The sequence below is a fragment of the Pipra filicauda genome, unplaced genomic scaffold (genome assembly GCF_003945595.2).
Source record: "Pipra filicauda isolate LSUMZ 115617 unplaced genomic scaffold, ASM394559v2 scaffold590_size258242_pilon, whole genome shotgun sequence".
NCBI lineage: Eukaryota > Metazoa > Chordata > Aves > Passeriformes > Pipridae > Pipra > Pipra filicauda.
In genome coordinates, this window is record NW_024104743.1 from 216290 (window position 1) to 233328 (window position 17039).

Below are 17039 nucleotides of genomic sequence, written 5' to 3' on the forward strand. Positions count from 1 at the left end.
GGGAAAATTGCCAAATACACGAGTCCTCATTACAATTCACAGATTTAAAGACTCTTCTGTTATAAGATCTTTAAAATGGAAGAGATTGGAGAACATTTTGCCCTGTTCCAGTGTGTCCTGTACATTCACTGCCCCGGGGCACCCACCTCATCTGCATCACACAGGCTGCAGGGAAGTCATGGGAATGGCCCCTTCCAGGGATTCGGGTCCCCAGAAGGGGGTTGGTGGCAGCACAGGGCTGGGAGTGGGGCTTTCCAGAGAAACACAAGGGGCTGCTTGGAGCAGAGTGGGAGAGGGAGCAATGCCAGCCATCCTTGGTTTGCCACCACCCAGCAGAAGATGGGGCAACCCAACATAAATGAGGCCAAAATGTGCCCAAAAAGTTACAAAGGTGACTCATAGCTGAGCATAAAATTAGTGGAGGCACATTCTGCTTCTGTTCCCTCCAGACCTCAGGCAGGCCACAAGTACAGCTCTCATTAGTAACTGCTGATATAATTTAAGAAAGGCTGTTAAATCATTATTGGCTTCAACAAGAGACCACAACAGTGAAGAGATTCATCAATGAAGTCACAGAAAAGGCAGCTTACTTTTGAAGCAGTCTAAGATAGGGATTCACAGGAAACAAAAGTGATGCACTGATCTATTTTTTTATAAAAATATAAATTACACAGAATATTATGTTAATCATGTGCTGTCCATGATTTCATATGAAGAGGATGAATTTTTCATTTTACTGAAGGGAAAATCTAATTTGCTATTCCCAGGGCTAAAAAGCTGATTATATATGAGTTTGATAATCATGAGCAGAAATGATTAATTACTTGGCTGAGACTGTTATTCTTACAGACCTGGTTTGATATGCACAAACAAGATGTGCTCTGATTAGAGCAGAAAGCAGAAATAGCAGCACTAGCACAAATGTGTCTAAAATGCCTCTGCAAACAGGAATGCCACAAGACCTAGACATCAGTGACATCCAGGCCACCCTGATATGCCCAGAACACACAGGTAGAGGCTGCTGGCTCAGCACTCACAGACAAGGGCTCCACTTGCACATTTACCCTTAAGATACATTATGCAGAAGTTATGAATTATGTATAATTATAGTCTCCCACTTAATGGCAGGAGTGGCTTTTTCTTCCCACACAGACCTTGTAAAAGCTGATCTACTTCGTCAGGTTTTTATAATGTTGCATTCTTCCCCCTTTTGGATGGCATTGGACAAACTGACTGAAGACTTTGTTGTAGAAGACAGGCTACAAAGAACCTCCTGCCCTCTTCACAGGAATTTCATTTTGGACCCCAACTTACTGTCTAGTTCTATGCACACTCTTGGTTTATGGAGCAAAATTCCACCCATATATTGCAACTCCTTCAGAGCTCTTGAGACTATTCAAAGCATTGCCACCAGCCATGAGGAAGAAGTTCCCTTATCTTCCACCCCCATTTTTTTCTCCTCAGAGTTTAGATGAGTATTTGTCAGCAATGCTGTAAAATACTGTTAAGCAAGAGCATGAGCTTAACACACAATAACCTATGTTTGTATGTACACTTGCTGCTTAACAAAAAGGAAAAGAAGGAATTCTTCTACTCCTCCTGTTTGAGCAGGCCTGAGGATTTGGTTCACATACTAAAAAAACCAACCAAAAAGCAACCAAAAAAACAAACAAACAAACAAACAAAAAGCCAAAAAGCAACAAGGTATCCAACAGGAATCCAAATGCCTAGGCAGATATTCAACCAGATTCCCAGGTATGTGAGAAGTTAGTTTAAACTAAGACCTGCAACCTGGTATAGCAAGAGTAAGGACTCAGCAGCACTTCCCTCTGGCTGTGCAGAAAGGCAGAGCCTCTGCAGAGCACCCAAACCCCTGCCCACAGCTCGGGGCTGAGTTCCACCCAGGCACAGCACCCACTGCAGTTGTTGGGATCAGGGTACAAGGACAGGGCAGCAACAGGAACATCTCAGGAAGAACTGGACTGAGGAGTCCGTGCAGCAGCTCCCCGTCAGCTGAGGTGCTGGATCCCTTCCTGCACTCTGGCCCACCACAGGCCTTAGCTCAGGGGCGACCGTCCCAAACCACGGCTCCTTTTCCTGTGACTTCACTGCCTGGCCCCCAGCACAAATCAATAGCTGCAGCAGTGCTGGCTGCCTGAGGAGCCTGGGGCCCTGCCATGGAAATCCCTGGGTGGCCATAAAGGCAGCCCAGCACTGGAAGGGGAAGCAGAGGAAGGAACAGAGCTCATCTAACAGCTCAGCCCCACAAAGCCCGGGCCGTGCTCAAGTAGCACTGAAGTAGCCACAGGGCCCCGGAGCGGAGCCTCGGGGGGTTTTCCTTGAGTGAAAAGTTTGCAAATAAAAATTGATTTGGAAGAGTTTCACTGCCTGTACACACGGAGTCCACCCTGTGGGCCCAGATGTGAGCATTTCATTAAACACACAGTAGAGGAGGCTCCCAATAAAGAATAGTTCCACTGATGCCAATTTTTCTTTGGCAAACCTCCAGCAGGAAATAATCCTGTGTCAACTATAGCTCTGTCCTCTGGTACCACACAGGCTCAGACAATGCATCTGTTGGATCCATTTAAATATGTCCAAGTCTGTGTTTCATTGTTTTCAAGCATCAAAGACTGTTTCTGTTATAAATCACAACAAATAATCAATAATTCTGAACAATAACACCACATGATAAAAATGAGGTGCAGCCCTTGCCAGCCATTGAAGGAGATGGTAAAAGATAAAGGAACCAGAGTTACGTACCTTACAGTGCATGCCATCTAAATTATTTGTTTACAGACAAGGTGCTAACAACATCTCATTTTAATGGCAAAGTTTTTTCTGTAACACCAAATCACAATAGTTAAAGAAACACAGTAAGAAATTACTCTTTATTCCAGAAACAAAGTTAATGTACTGTAACATCTGGGGAGCCAGGGAAACGGCAACGTATTTCCTAAAATACCTGGCACTGCTCCAGTGCTTTATCAGCATCCTGAAAACACAGGCAATTGAAAAAACACCATTATTGCTGCATGATATGAGTTTCAGACAAAGCAAAAAGTTTGACATAATTCCATACAAGTCACATCCAATTTGGATCACTCCACATAATGGCCAAGCAGTTTAGAAGGCTAAATTCTATTTTCAAAACTGTAATACAATATTTGCATGTGCAATTTGTGCAGCAAACTGTGTTCTGTCTCTGGATAATTGACAAGAAAAAATAAGACGGGCAAACTTTTAAAAATAAACAGTAATTTGGCAGGTGTTTTTAAAAACAACCTGGAAAAGCATCTCCATTTATACTCAGGCATATCTGGAACTCAGAGGTTCTGTATTACTTCCTGTTCACATTGAGAATTATCACTCAGACGCATGCAGGGTTTTGGACAACTGTCCTCATGTTTATTTTCTGATCCTTCTTGCAGCAGTTCTGGAAGTGCTCATCAGACTGGAACATAGTTCAGCTGCAAACATAAATGTTAATATGTTTATCAGAAGCCATAGGGGACTTCTAATCAAAAGGCAACTTGAGTTGCCTTCTGAGGGGCAGCACCACAGAAAACAGTGTTTGGGAGCCAGAATTGTTCTGATGATACAAATGCCACACTTGAGAGCAGCAGATTGATTGACTAGGGATCAGTTTATGCCCCTGCCACTCTGGTACTATGTGGGATACATTTGTGAGGGATGTTCTTAGTCTCCTGACCTCCCACATTGTCAAATCTGTGTCCCATTAACTTGGCTGGGACTGACATTTTCTGTGGGAACCAGATCTGAATTACAATCCTACCCCTCATTCTCTTTGAGCTCTTGAAACTGCTGTTCCCTTGAAGTTTAGGTACCAAAACATCCCCTTTGTTTTCTGCAGTCTTGGTCAGGAGTATTCCTTAGCAATGCTGTTAACCCTGTAAACTCTTTTTCTCATTCAGAAATGGCTGGCTGATTTTCTGCAGATATAACAACTACTGGAAGAGAGAAATTCAATTTCTCTTTCATATTGCATTTTGTAACCACAGGGCTAAAAATTAATTTGATAAGATCAGCTGATCCTGCATTGAGAGACAGTGCATTGTCTTTTCATCATAACTAGAATTAGCAGAGCTAGGAAAAATTGGTTAGGTCATGACAAGATTGCTACAGCTTTGTGCATGACCTAGAACACTGTAAGCCTGCCCATATGAGATGAGACAGATATGAACCCTCCAGTTACCCAATGTCTTTGTTAAGGGCAGCCAGCCAAAGAGAATTTTTTTGTAATAAAATAATTCCTGAAAGAGGAAGATTCAGCAATGCTGTAATGTCTCTTAATAATAACCTACTCCCTTACAGAACTCAGTCTTAAGCAGGACCAGGGAAAAGTTCACTGGAAGGTCCAATTGCTACAAGAACTAAAAAGCCAGTGGAAGTTAAGAGCATGATTGTTGTAGCACAGTAATGCTGAGGGGTTTGTACAGTGCACTGGTATGGAATGGATAAGGAAGGTTCATGAAGCCTAAAAGGAAAACAGGAGTAGTGTTTACACCAGGCAAGCAGTAAAATCAGTACCCAGAACTCCACTTCCCTCTCACATGCTCAAGACCTTCACTGAGTATGTCGAGCACAAGATGTGCCACAGGGTGTTTTCCACGCACTGGTGGATACCTGGGGACTACAAGTGGGGGTGAGTAATGGGGAAGAAAATCAGAACCATCCCCCCTTCCTCTGTGCCTTGTCCACCTGTAGCACAAGGGCCTTTTGCTGCCTCTCAGCCCAGTGAGGTCTTGAGATACTGTCCAAGGAAGGGAGGGAGGGAGTGGTGGTGACTCTGGTAAAGTCAAATGACAGCAATATGACTCAAGGTAGCAGAGATAATTCAGTCTTCATGAAGCCCATGAGCTGCCCACAACCCCAGGCTCCATGGTACCCAAAAGCTACCCTTTGTGCAGATCCAAGTTAACAAACCAAACTGCAGTTTGAGTACTAAAGGAGAGACTTAAGAATCCAAACAATTGGAACAAACTGAAGGGATGTCCCAGCGTTGTCAAACTCAATTGGTAAACAGAAAAGAAAAAGCCTGAGTACAAATACAAACCAGAAGTTAATCAGCTCAGTACCAGAACAGCAGAAGTGATCTAGGGAGCTAACAGGATCCACAAATTAAAGATAAAAAGAGAGGACTGCACTAGATTTTGAAAAGCATAAAGTTATAATGATACAGAGGAGATACAAGAACCCCAAAGAAATTATCAATCTTTTCAGGAACACCTAAATAGGTGTTAGACAAGCAGGGGAAAGAAAAGTTCTCCAACTATAAAGTTAAAATTGCCGTAAATATAAAGTCAGAATTACAATCCACTTGTTTATTATGACCAAAGAGAGCAGAACAATAAGAGCCTGTCTGAATTAACACCACAAGCCTGGACTAGCTCCTCAAAGACACCTCCTACTAGGGCTGGTAGAACACCAGAACCAGCTACACAAAGATGCTACAGGATCTCTTGGCCTGGACATTTTAACAGAGCAAAGAAACCCAGGAGCCATCCTACAGTACCCAGTGAGAGTAACAAGACAGGCTCAGTCAAGAGCCCAAAGCTCTAGAGAGGTTTGCACCAATGAAGCAGATCCAAGATGCAGCCAGGAAACCAATCCACAGGTCAGGATGATGCCCAGTGAAGGGTCAGACACAGACTAGTCGTTCCTACAGCAGGTCCATGTACAAAGAAGGTTCAGAGCCAGAACAGGAATTTGGGCTACAAATTACAGTGTCACTCCCAGAGCCCACAGTTCCAGAGTGACAGTCCCCAGGCCAGCTTACACAGGGGCTACAGGCCCAGGCTGAGCTTATATGGAGCTCCTGGGCCACGTGGGCAGAGGGTGTGGGTGAAGGCCCCTGGTGAGGGTGGTCAGGGCCATAAAGGGCTGTCAGAGCACTCAGAACCATCACAGCCTGCTAATGCTGAAGCAATAATGAGAGTGCTGAGTTTTGCTTAATGTTATTCATCAAGGGTAACGTTGACTCATTCCAAATGTCATTTTATAAATATGTGTCTTAAACACAACTTTCGAAACTCTCTAATTTAATTATTAGCATAGTCCTGTCACACACACAGCATCTAGTTTATGTGCTTGGGTATGACTTGTGCTGCATTTTAAAGTGCCTGTTCTGAGACAGTGATTTCAAATGCATTTGAAAGGACTGATGAGAGAACTGTTTATAACATACTTCACTGAAGGCACCCACACACACACTTGGCTAAGCTCTAGTTCACCCAAAACATCAGCAGATATGCCAGTGTTGCTCTCATCCACAGGATATTTTAAGTACCAGAATGCTAAAGTAATTTCAATACAAGGATTAACAGAGGGCTATGAACAAGTATGACATCATTTATGGATAGTTTGTGTGGATGCTTCATGACAGTTTTTGGAGATTAACATCTGCCTCTTGAGCTGGGGGGAAAAAACCATCTCCAACATCATTGGCAAACCACCAGAGAACATCCCTGATCCCCCTAAAACTCTGGGGTAATTAGAAGATGTAAAGATAAAGTGTTAGAATAGATGGGATGGAAGGAAGTCAGGTGTCCAATTGAATGTCTCAATTTTAAAATGTTCCCTGAACACAAATAAACCTTAGAAATGTGGTGGGGTTTTTTTGATGTTATTTTCCACTCAATCAGAGTGAATCATAAACATCACCTGTCACAGCTGGTAACTGCAACTGGAGTCTGATTTACTCTCAGGAGATTATTATGCCACACAGATACTAATATCTCAAACTCCAAAGCTATGACTGCTAAAATCAGCCTAATTATACTCCAGGAAACCAGTGGAAGACTGAATAGAAAAGAAAGACCAAAGCTTCTGTAGAAATGCTAAAGAAGCTTTGGGTCTTATGAATACATTGATGTAAATGCTTTCAGATTCAGCTGTAATGTTACTATATTTTTTTTCCAAGGGAAGTGCACCTATCTGCAAATTTGTATAAGCTGAAATACTGTAAAGGAACCAGGAAGTTATACTTCTGTTCTCTATATCCACTGTGCTGAAGCAAAAATACGGATATTTCTCATTACTGAAATAACAAAAGCTGGATCCTCACATGACAGATTGACAGAATACCTTGTTAATTATTGTGATGGTTTTCTCATGGATTCTTACTGTGGATTGCAGGTAAGTGCTCAGACCACCTGGCAGGGGAAGGAAGAGCTGGTTTGTGCCCCGAAGCAAGTCACTGGCTGGGTACAAAGGGACACAGTAAATGTGTCCAGACACACAGTTTTGTTGGGAGTAGCACGACATAAAAATGGTACAGGGGATCCTGGTCTTGCCATTGCATCCATACTGGAGTAAAATTTGGTTCTGTTTGACTTGGGAGGTATTTCTGCAGGCATTCTGCTAAATCTCTTTGCAGAGATGTCAAAGTAGCTGTTTGCAGCACAGAGGTTTAACCAGCCTTCCTGTGAACTGAGAGGAAACAGGAGAACAGAGGAATGACAAGGGCAGGAGAGACTGGAATTGTGGCCTTGCACTTTTCTGTGTGAGAGAACACACAGGCTGGGAGAAGGTTTAAAAGGGAAGGCAGGAAAAGCTAAGGCAATCAAGGATAGCCATGGAGTAGAGGAAGTTTCTTTTGAAGCAACATTGCAGCCAGAAAATAGGATAATACAGCACAAAGGGAAGAATGAAATTTATGGATATTTTTAAGGAAGTTAAAGTTGTATGCCAAATAGGGAAAACCACATTGCTGGAAGCTTATCATCATGGTAGTAAAAGGCCAGGGAAAAAACCCAAAACCCAAAACAAGCCCCAAACTGCTCTTTATGCAAAGTGTTATGGCTGTTCATAGGTAACTTGTATCTGCAAAACTACCTCTAAAGCACAAGAAATACTTCAGTTATCTCTTCTTTTTACAGGAGTCAAGGTCGTATCTCTTTAGTAACAATATGATAACAGTAACTCATTTGTAAAACTGGTATATTGGCAAGTGTTGGCAAGTTACAAAGCAACCCCTGTATAGTCTCTGTTTTAATTAACAGACACTTGTTCCTTTGCTAGAGCTGGTGCAGCTTTGAGTGACTATTACTGTAATGATGTTAACATTGTGATGCTTTGAACACTGTAGGGTGGGTGTACAAGGTAACCTAGTTAGTTTTTGTAACTACAGACTTAAGGTTAATTTGTTGCAGCAAAATTACTCTGGAAAGCAAAACCAGCTGTAGACCGAGGTAGGTCTTTAAGCTGGTTACAAGTAAAAATACATAGTAATGGCTGTACTTCAGCTAAATCAGATTAAATTACTTTAATTGCATGATTTTTAACTGCCGCAGTTTTACAGATAGAGGCCCCAGTATGTATGACACTAATTCATGTAAGGGATTTCTGTAGGTGTAACTTTCTCATGCTGGTATCAATATATTGGTATGGAAACCACTTACATAATCTAACAGCGGTAGAACAGCTCAGAGAGGTGTAAGGAAAGCCCTGAGTCTCCTTTGCTTTGCAGCCCATTTGTTGCTGGTGTTGTGTCCTGGCTGTGTCAGGAAGAGTGTGGCAGCAGGACCAGGGAGGGGATCCTTCCCCTGTGCTGGGCACTGGTGAGGCCACCCCTGGAGTGCTGTGCCCAGCTCTGGGCCCCTCAGCTCAGGAAGGACATGGAGGGGCTGGAGCAGGTGCAGAGAAGGGAACAGAGCTGGGGAAGGGACTGGAGCACAAGTGCTGTGAGGAGAGGCTGAGGGAGCTGGGGGGGCTCAGCCTGGAGGAGGCTCAGGGGAGACCTCCTCACTCTCTACAACTCCCTGCCAGGAGGGGGGAGCCAGGGGGGGGTCTCTTTTCCAAGGCAACCAGCGATAGGATGAGAGGAAACGGCCTCAATTTGTGCCAGAGAAAGTTCAGGTTGGACATGAGGAAGAATTTCTTCACAGAAAGGGTGAGCAGACATTGGTAAGGGGCTGCCCAGGGGGGTGATGGAGTCACCGACCCTGGAGGTGCTTAATGCAGCGCTGGTCCGGGTGACAAGGTGGTGTTTGGTTACAGGTTGGACTCGATGATCCCAGAGGTCTTTTCCAACCCGACTGATCCCGTTACTTGTAAACGCTCCGTACGGCACAACCCGCGGGCGCTGCGGCGCTGTGCCTGTGTGTGTTTGTCACCCTGTGCCGGGGGGCTCAGCGCTGCCCGAGGGGCCGGGCGGGCTCATCCTCCTCCTCGCGGGGCTGCTCCGGCCTTCCTCCTCCTCCTCCTCCTCCTCCCCCCCGAGGAGCCGCCGTCTCCCGGTGCCGCGGTGCCGGGCGGGCGGAGCGGGAGCGGCGCTGCCTCCTCGGCCGGGTGCGGGTGGCGGCCGGCGGAGGTGCCTGTCCCTCACGCACGGGTAGGCGCTGAGGCGGGCTCTGCCCCCCGCCGGTCCCGGCTCTGCCCCCCGCCGGTCCCGGCTCCGTCCCGCGGTCCCGGCTCCGTCCCGCGGTCCCTCAGCGCCGGGCGGGCGGAGGGCGCGATCGGCCCGCAGTGATGACGCGCTTCCTGCCCTCCCCGCGGGGGTCTGCGCCGAGCCCGCTCCGCGCCGGCTGCGGGAGCGGCGGGGCCGCGGCGGCGACGGGCGAGCGGGGCGAAGGCGGGGAGGAGGCGGGAGAGCGGCGGGGCTCGGGCGCCCCGCGGTGCCGCAGTAACGCCGTGCCCGGTAGGAGCCCGCGGGGACCCTCGCCCTGCCCCGCCGGTGCGCAGCGCACGGAACGTGCGGTCCCTGCCCGGCGCCGGGAGGGGGAACACTCGGCGCGGGCTGAGCGGCGGCTGCTGCGGGGCTCGGGGGATGCGGGCACCTCTCGGAGGGTGCGGGGCTCGGGGCGCGGGCAGCGCTCGGTGCTGCGGGGCTCGGGGGATGCGGGCACCTCTCGGAGGGTGCGGGCAGCGCTCGGAACCGCGGGGCTCCGGGGCTCGGGGTGCGGGCGGCGCTCGGCGCTGCGGGGCTCGGGCACCGCTCGGAGGCTGCGGGCGGCGCTCGGGGTGCGGGGCTCGGGGTGCGGGCACAGCGCGCCTCTGGGAGCTGCAGCCCCGGTGCCCCCGCGCAGCCTCGCCCGGGGCAGCGCTGCCCGACCAACAAGTTGCCGGTCCCAGGGAGTGCAGCTCGGCCGGGGCTGTGCGGGAGCCGTGCGGGGAGCGACCCCGGCTCACCGACCCTTCGCCACGAGCGGGGCCGGGTTGGGATGCGAGGGATCCCGCGGTGTCCCGGCGTTTCCCCCGTGCCGTGCAGGGCTGGGATGGATGGAGGGAGGTGCCGGGGTGGCCGCTCCCTTCGCGTGGCCGGGCCGGGGTGGGTTTGCCGGGGCTGTTCGCTGTCGGGCTCTGCTGGCGACCGCGATGCATAAAAAACCCTTTTCGCAATACGCTGTGAAGCGACGACCTCCCAAGGACGATCGCGACGCGTCTGCATACGCGTGGATCCGTATTATCCATCTCCCTGTGTCCGCATCTCCCCAGCGGGCCGGCAGCGGGTCTCGGGGCGGTCCCGCGGGGTCACCCCGGAGGGAGGGGAAGGAGGGAGGGCAGGACGCGGCCCCTGCGCAGCGAACACGGGGGAGGGTGGGCGGCCGAGCTGCTCCGGAGCCTGCACCGGTCCAGGGGCTCCGTGCCCAGGACTGAGCAAAGCACAGCCTGTCCGGTGCTTGCAGAGGGTCTGTCCGTGCCGTGTCCTGACCCCTCTTTCCCCCGTGCCCCCCCGCAGCTGTCTGGGGTGCAGGACAGCCTTGCTTTGGGGTGTCTGTGGGGCCCCGGTGCGGTGCCGCTGCCTGGGAACACCTGGTGGGAACGGGGGCCTCTGCTGGCTTTGTGCTCACCTTGTGTGGCGCTTTTGTTCTGCTGACCTGCCATTTCAGGGTTTTTTTTAGGCTTTACTTCTTGTGTGTTAAAATGCTGCTGCGATGCCTGGTCAGAAAGATTGTGGGAGTGTTCATTGATTGAAAAAAACCCTCTTGTTGGATTAAACAGTTGACCACTTCCCTCCAAATCTTTTTAAAGTTTGTTTTGCAGACCTGTATTTTAGAGCCAAGTTTGAGCCATATTAAATTTCAAGCCAGAAAGCCACTCCTGAGTTTGGAAGTATGTTACTTAAAGGCGCTGGGGAGTTCTGCATCATCAGAAGAGCCCAGTAGCTATGGAACAATGTCCTTATGATATAAAAACAAAGAATACATTTCTGAGGTTGCTCTTGCTTATGTAAAACAACACTTATTTATATGTGTGTTGCAAGTATGAGTGCAAGCTGCCAGTGTTAGTTATAAATACCTTACAAATTGTGGTATATGGAAAGCTTTTGTGTCTGTTTGAGGTAATGGTCAGCCATTCTTCCAACAGAACAGCTGTTAGCTAAGTTTGCTGTGAGTTAAGTTGGATGAACTACCTTTTCTGCTTTAATTTTCAAAACATGACATTTTTACCTTAAAATGAAGGTTACCAAACAGCTGAGGAGGGATGGGGGTGTCTCTTGCCTCTTGAAAGTGCATTTCATTCGAGCTTCATAATGCTTCACCTGACTCACTGGTCACTGCAGAACTAAAGGGTTAACTGGAACTCTGGCTTATCTATTGATAACAAAATTATTGAGCTTAAGTAAGATAAGAATAGTTCTTGTTTCTGGTTGCCAGTCTAAGTGTCTGGATTAACTACTGCAAACTCAGGCAATGTTCAAGTTCTGAATCTCAGCACAAAACTAGATGAAGACTACAGCAATTTCATATAGGATACCCATTAATTTCACCATTCAAATTACAGCAGTTTATCCTGAATAATTGTCCTGTGTGTTCTTCGAGTAACATCTGTTGCATGATATCATGTAATGGAATGTAGTACAGCCTAATTTAAGTTGATTTGAAACGTTGCCATTGCACTGTAGTAGTGCCTGAGAGGGCGAGAGGGTTTATGGTGTGCTCGTGTGATGAATAGATTGGTTACGAGTAGATGATGTTGGGAAAGATGAACTTGCATTTGAACTGCAAAGGATTAAGTAATTTTACTCTGAGCTTGGTTTGTTGTACAGTTTTGCTCAGACTGCTTTCATCATTTGCCAGCTAATCTAATCACTGAATTCTACTTACATTAGGAAATGCATCTATGGTTATAAATATAACTGAATAGTGCAAAACACCACTACAGTAGATTCAAGTCTTATTTTGGAGTGGGAGGAGAAGGCTCGAAAGAGCTGTCTGGCTGTGGCATAGCTTGAGCTGCACAGTCTTCATGATGATTTAGAATTTCTGTTGTGAAAACCTTCTCTTATTTGGTATTGTTTCTACAAAGATTTGACTCCACGTGGCAGGGGTGTTCTGAGGCATTAGTGTTTGGATTGTGTCACTCTATATGCTTACCTATATAATGTATATCTATTGAATTTGTGCAAATGCAAAGTCTAGGTGGCTTGCAAAAATGACAGTGCCTAATTAGTCCCCACATGTAGACAGTAGTGCAAACATCCACCTCCATTCCTTCTTGTGGCACTGCAGTGTCAGATAACTGGGATATCGGTGTTTTATGTTCCTGAAATGTGAGCTGAGGCATCCCTCCAGTCCATCATTTTAGCATTTTAGTTCCGAAAATACCATTTTGAGGTAATTCTCAGCTCCCAGTCCTATCTGACCCTCAGAGATAGTTGGTAAACTGCCAAATGTGTGGACATCTTGTTTTTTTTTAATATGCAGAGTTTCTTGCTAAGAAGCCTTTCTCAGATGCTGCCTTTGCACCAGGCCATAATTAGGAAAGAAGTGTGAATGTGTTTACAGACCACTGTATCCAGCTTTCAGAAATTCTTTTCTTTTCCCAGCCTTTGAATCTTTAAGAGGTTTGGCAAGTCTGCTTATGCATGTTTCTGCAGACAATAGAATGCTGATGCAAATTGAGAACAGCAAGCAGAATGGTTGGGTGTTGTTGCAAATGGGGGGAGGATGTCTTAATAAGGGATTATTGCATTTCATTTGTTTGCATTTGGATTGTAGTGTGAGTTGGGACAAATGTTACTGGGAGGGAGCTGGAAATTGCAGTTTCAGATTGTCCTGTCTGTTGGTACCTGAAGGAAAATGCAGATTTTTACCTCTGGGCTTCTGCTTTTGACCATATATGATTCTAAGAATATAAATTAAATTGAACTGAAGAATTTTTGGGGACAATGGAGGTACAAATGATAAAGCAGAGGTTTTTTTTCAGAACAGTTTGGCTTCCAAGTTCCAGAGGCTATATTAAGCAGAATAATCTAGGCTTTTGCAACTCTGTGGATGAGATTATGATTATGGACATCATGTCGTGCCTTAAGCTCTTGTGTGCTTTATTTTTATTGTGATTAAACAATCCATTCCTTTTTCAAGCAGAATGCCTTGAAAATAGCCCAAGCTCCTTAGATGTGCCAGGCTGACCCCCAGGGTGCTGTGGAACCCTGTGTCTGATCAGAGTTTGGACAATCGGGGCCTTTTGTCTCTGGGCACAGGGAAGTCGTGCCTTTGGAGTGGGACCGATGGGCTTGGGGACGAGAAGGTGGTGAGGAGCCTGTGGGTAGTTCTGACACCAGGCCTGTGAGTGTGCACAATGAATTTTCAAGGTTTCTGTCCCTGCTAATGCTGCTGAAAACCCATTTCACAGCAGTGTCAGAGAACCATTTCCCTGGCTGTGCTGTGTGCACATGTGCTTATCTTGGAGTTGAGTTTGAATTAGCCTGCATACTTGAGGCAATTGTGATAACATTTTGATATTTTCCACTTCCAGTTGCAAGCTGGGATTTCATCCCCAGAGATCCACCCCCTCGATTCTCAAAGCTCCGGCGCCTTTTTACTCTCAGGCGTCTCCAAAAGGCTGGAAAATGCACTGACTGACTCCACAAGGTGAGGGTGACTTCACAACAGTAAGTCTTGTCTTAAAATATCTTTACAGTATTGCAGTGCTGCCTGACTTGTAGTCCCTTGACTTGGCAGCAACCAGTTGAATTTCTGCCAAGCTGGGTCGGGCTGGCACTTGAAGTTGCCTTCCTTTCATTCTCAGTAGGTAGCTCATCTTTCTGTGTTTGGGCAGCAGGGAGAAAGTGTGAGCTGAAGTGAATTGGAAATGAACCTTGTGTCTTTCTGGCACCTTTGGTAAGGCTGAGATTTCTTATTTCCGTGAAAAAGTGACATATAACCCAGGAGTAAGCAGGAGGCTCTCAGTCTTCTAAATCACAGCAAATAACAATTGAGGTGATAAAGAATCAGTGGTACTGCATGGACTGATGACTTTTTCGAGTTGAATAACAATTTACATTTGTCAGCTGTGGTAGAGATTTGTTGCTCTAGTGTATCAAAGTGTTTAGTGTTTTGCTAAAGTAGTTGGTGTGGTGTGAGAACCTCTTTAATAGAGGTATTGCCTTCAGGTCTTCAGAGTTTTGTGATGCCTTTCTTATTACATATTCTTGTTTGTTTTCTTATAATGATCTCTCTCTACCTTTCTTGGGAGTTGGTATATGTAATGTGGCAAATAACCCTTTGTCTCAGCTGCCTCAAGTCCAGCTTGTACTGTAGTTTGGTTATAGTGGTGCTATGTACTAGTGGGCAAGTACTGATTTTTCTGGAATGTGAGATTTAAAGTTTGTGTTTAGATGCCATAAATATAAGCATAAAACAGTTCCAAAACTTGCTGACTTGAATTTGTGCATCTGGAAACATTAATTGGTCTTGAAGTAATTTATGGCAAGTACCTTTTACCTTTGTTCAATTTAAATGTGCCAAGTGCTGTGTAACAAACTGTGAGGTGGGACTTGGCAGAAAAAAATAGAAGCAGGGAAGGCAGGTCAGCAGTGTCTGACAGAAGTGATGGTGCCTGTTGAAGACAAGACCTGTGGTAACCTAGAGGGAGGGATTGTGTCAGGAATGTGATGGTGACTGAGGGACATAATCCTTAGACATGATAAAAATGTTTAGATACCAGGACAGAATCAAAATTTAGCAATGAGCCTATAAATGAAATCAGGAAGCCCAAACTGAATTCCTGTAGCTTGCAAGTTCTGTAACTCCTGTTATTTCTTGTTTTTTGTAATTCTTGTAGTTCTCTCCCATTTTTGACTGAAAGATTTTCTTAGATGAATTTTTGTTGTGGTGTAAAGAAACATCTGTTGACAAGGAATTGTCTGAACTCTCTGGGGAAAGGATCAAGTGGGAGCCACTACTGCACAGCTGGAATCAGGGGCAAGCAGAAGGAACCAGTGGCACATCTCCTGGGTCAGGGTATCGCTCAAGGCCCTGCTACAGGGAGGAGCAGGTAAATGTCCAGCTTCAGTTTAAAAAAGCAAAGGCTGTGGGAACTGAGGTCAGTCTGTTGTGATGTTTAAAGTACTCCTTGGAAATGTTTTGTGCAACAGCTGAGGATGTACAGACCCCAAGCAAGAACCCAAGATCCTGGAGTGTGTACCAAACCTGAAAAATGCTTGGGTTTTTTAATTTACAGAAAATCCTGTGGCTGCGTTTGCAGCTGTGAGTGAGGTCTGGATCAGCCTGGTTGGTGCTGGGTTAGGCTGTTCACTGCACTCTGAGAGATGTTACTGAATGTACAGAAGACTGAAACCTCTGAAGAAGGGATAGTTAATTTGCTTGGTGAGGCTGGACAGACCAGACTGGATTAAACACCGAACAAATCCAGACATGGAGCCAAGGGGGGTTCCAGTGGATCTGCCGAGTCTTGTCTGAGGCCTCTGTGTGTGGAGGATGTGGATGTGTAAGGGGTCAGTTCAAAGGGTTCACAGGTGCTGTATGAGTGAGGGGAATTTGGTTCTCTCTCTGTCCTTGGAGAGCCAAGAAAGCAAAGGCCAGGCTGAAAAAGCCAAACCTTTCGTGGAGCAGGAGGACAGTCTGTTAGTGGTGCTACCTGCATCCATGGCTGTGGGACACTTAAAACTTTGCCCCTCTCCTTTTGTACCCTGCCTGTTGTTTTGCTCAGAATGGCCACCAGAACAAGCAGATCCTTAACTGTTATAGGGAGCTGTCCCACTGCTGTGGGGCTGTTCCTGGAAGAAAACGGTCCAGTCTTGAAAAACCCCCTTATAGCAGTCACAGCAAAGCATCCAACACCAACAGAAACCCTTCCAGTACCATGGGAAATAATAACTGGAAACTTGATGAGCTTGAGGAAGAGACCAGTTGTGGTCAGTAGGTGACCACCTAGTTGCAAGTACATTTAGAAAGCCCAAGTGTGCAAATTTCTTGGTAGTATTTTTGAGGGGGGAAGGAGAGAGTATCACTTTTGCTGTCCTAACAACTGCTTTGCTGCTGCCTGGTTTGCAGCAAGGCCCATCCATCCCAACAGTTGGTGGAAGCCTGAGCTCTAGTGCAAATATTTAATGGTTGAAATTGCTCTATGAGAAGATTTAAGGAAGTGTTACTTGTTCTCAGGTGACTTCTCTTTGAAAAGTGCTCTTAAAGTTCTAGTTCTTTACTTCTTGCATACTTCCCGAAAGCAAAGGCTTTCAGCAGCCTGTTTGTATTAATTGCTGTGGTGGTCCAGGTGCCAACCAGATTTTAATCCATTCTGCCTAACAAAAAAAAGCAAGAAATAGTAAATAAGAAACAATGGGATTTAAGTTTCACAAGGCACTTGCTTTTCTGTAAGAAATCCCACAAGACAAAGCATTCAAATATTGGGAGGGGCCTGGGCAGAGAATGTGTTCTAAAAGTTTTCGTGTCAGAACTTCAGCTGACTTTATAAGAGCACTCCCAAGGGAATGGCAGGGTTTTGGTGGCGAAGACAGGAGGCAGGAAAATACCTTGATTGTGGTACAAGTGTGTGGTTAAGGTAAACTGCTTATGCAGCAGTTGCTGGAGTTTGTTTAACGCAGATGAAGGGAGTGTGCCACGAGTTAGAAGGGTAGAGGTGCCCTGGGGATCCCAGCAGGCCACTGCAAGGCCAGGCTGTGAGAGTGACTGGGTAATGACTGTGAATATCTGTGCAGGAACAGTGTGTTCCTGCCTAATGCCATTATCATTCCTTTTCAAACATGAATTGCAGTTTGAAGCGTTACAAATGCCATCTGCCTGTGAGGGCAAAAAAACCCCCTGTTA

At 46.5% G+C, this 17039-nt stretch overlaps 1 long non-coding RNA gene across 2 annotated transcripts; it reads left to right on the forward strand.

The window, feature by feature from the left end:
- Window positions 1-9563: 9563 nt before the first annotated feature.
- LOC120324566 lies at window positions 9564-15240 on the forward strand. 2 transcript variants are annotated; one of them, XR_005565977.1, is made up of 3 exons: window positions 9564-9661; window positions 13726-13841; window positions 15092-15240. It is a non-coding gene; the product is annotated as an uncharacterized LOC120324566 (long non-coding RNA). The 2 variants fall into 2 exon arrangements; XR_005565978.1 differs by having other exon boundaries at window positions 15135-15240.
- Window positions 15241-17039: the final 1799 nt, after the last annotated feature.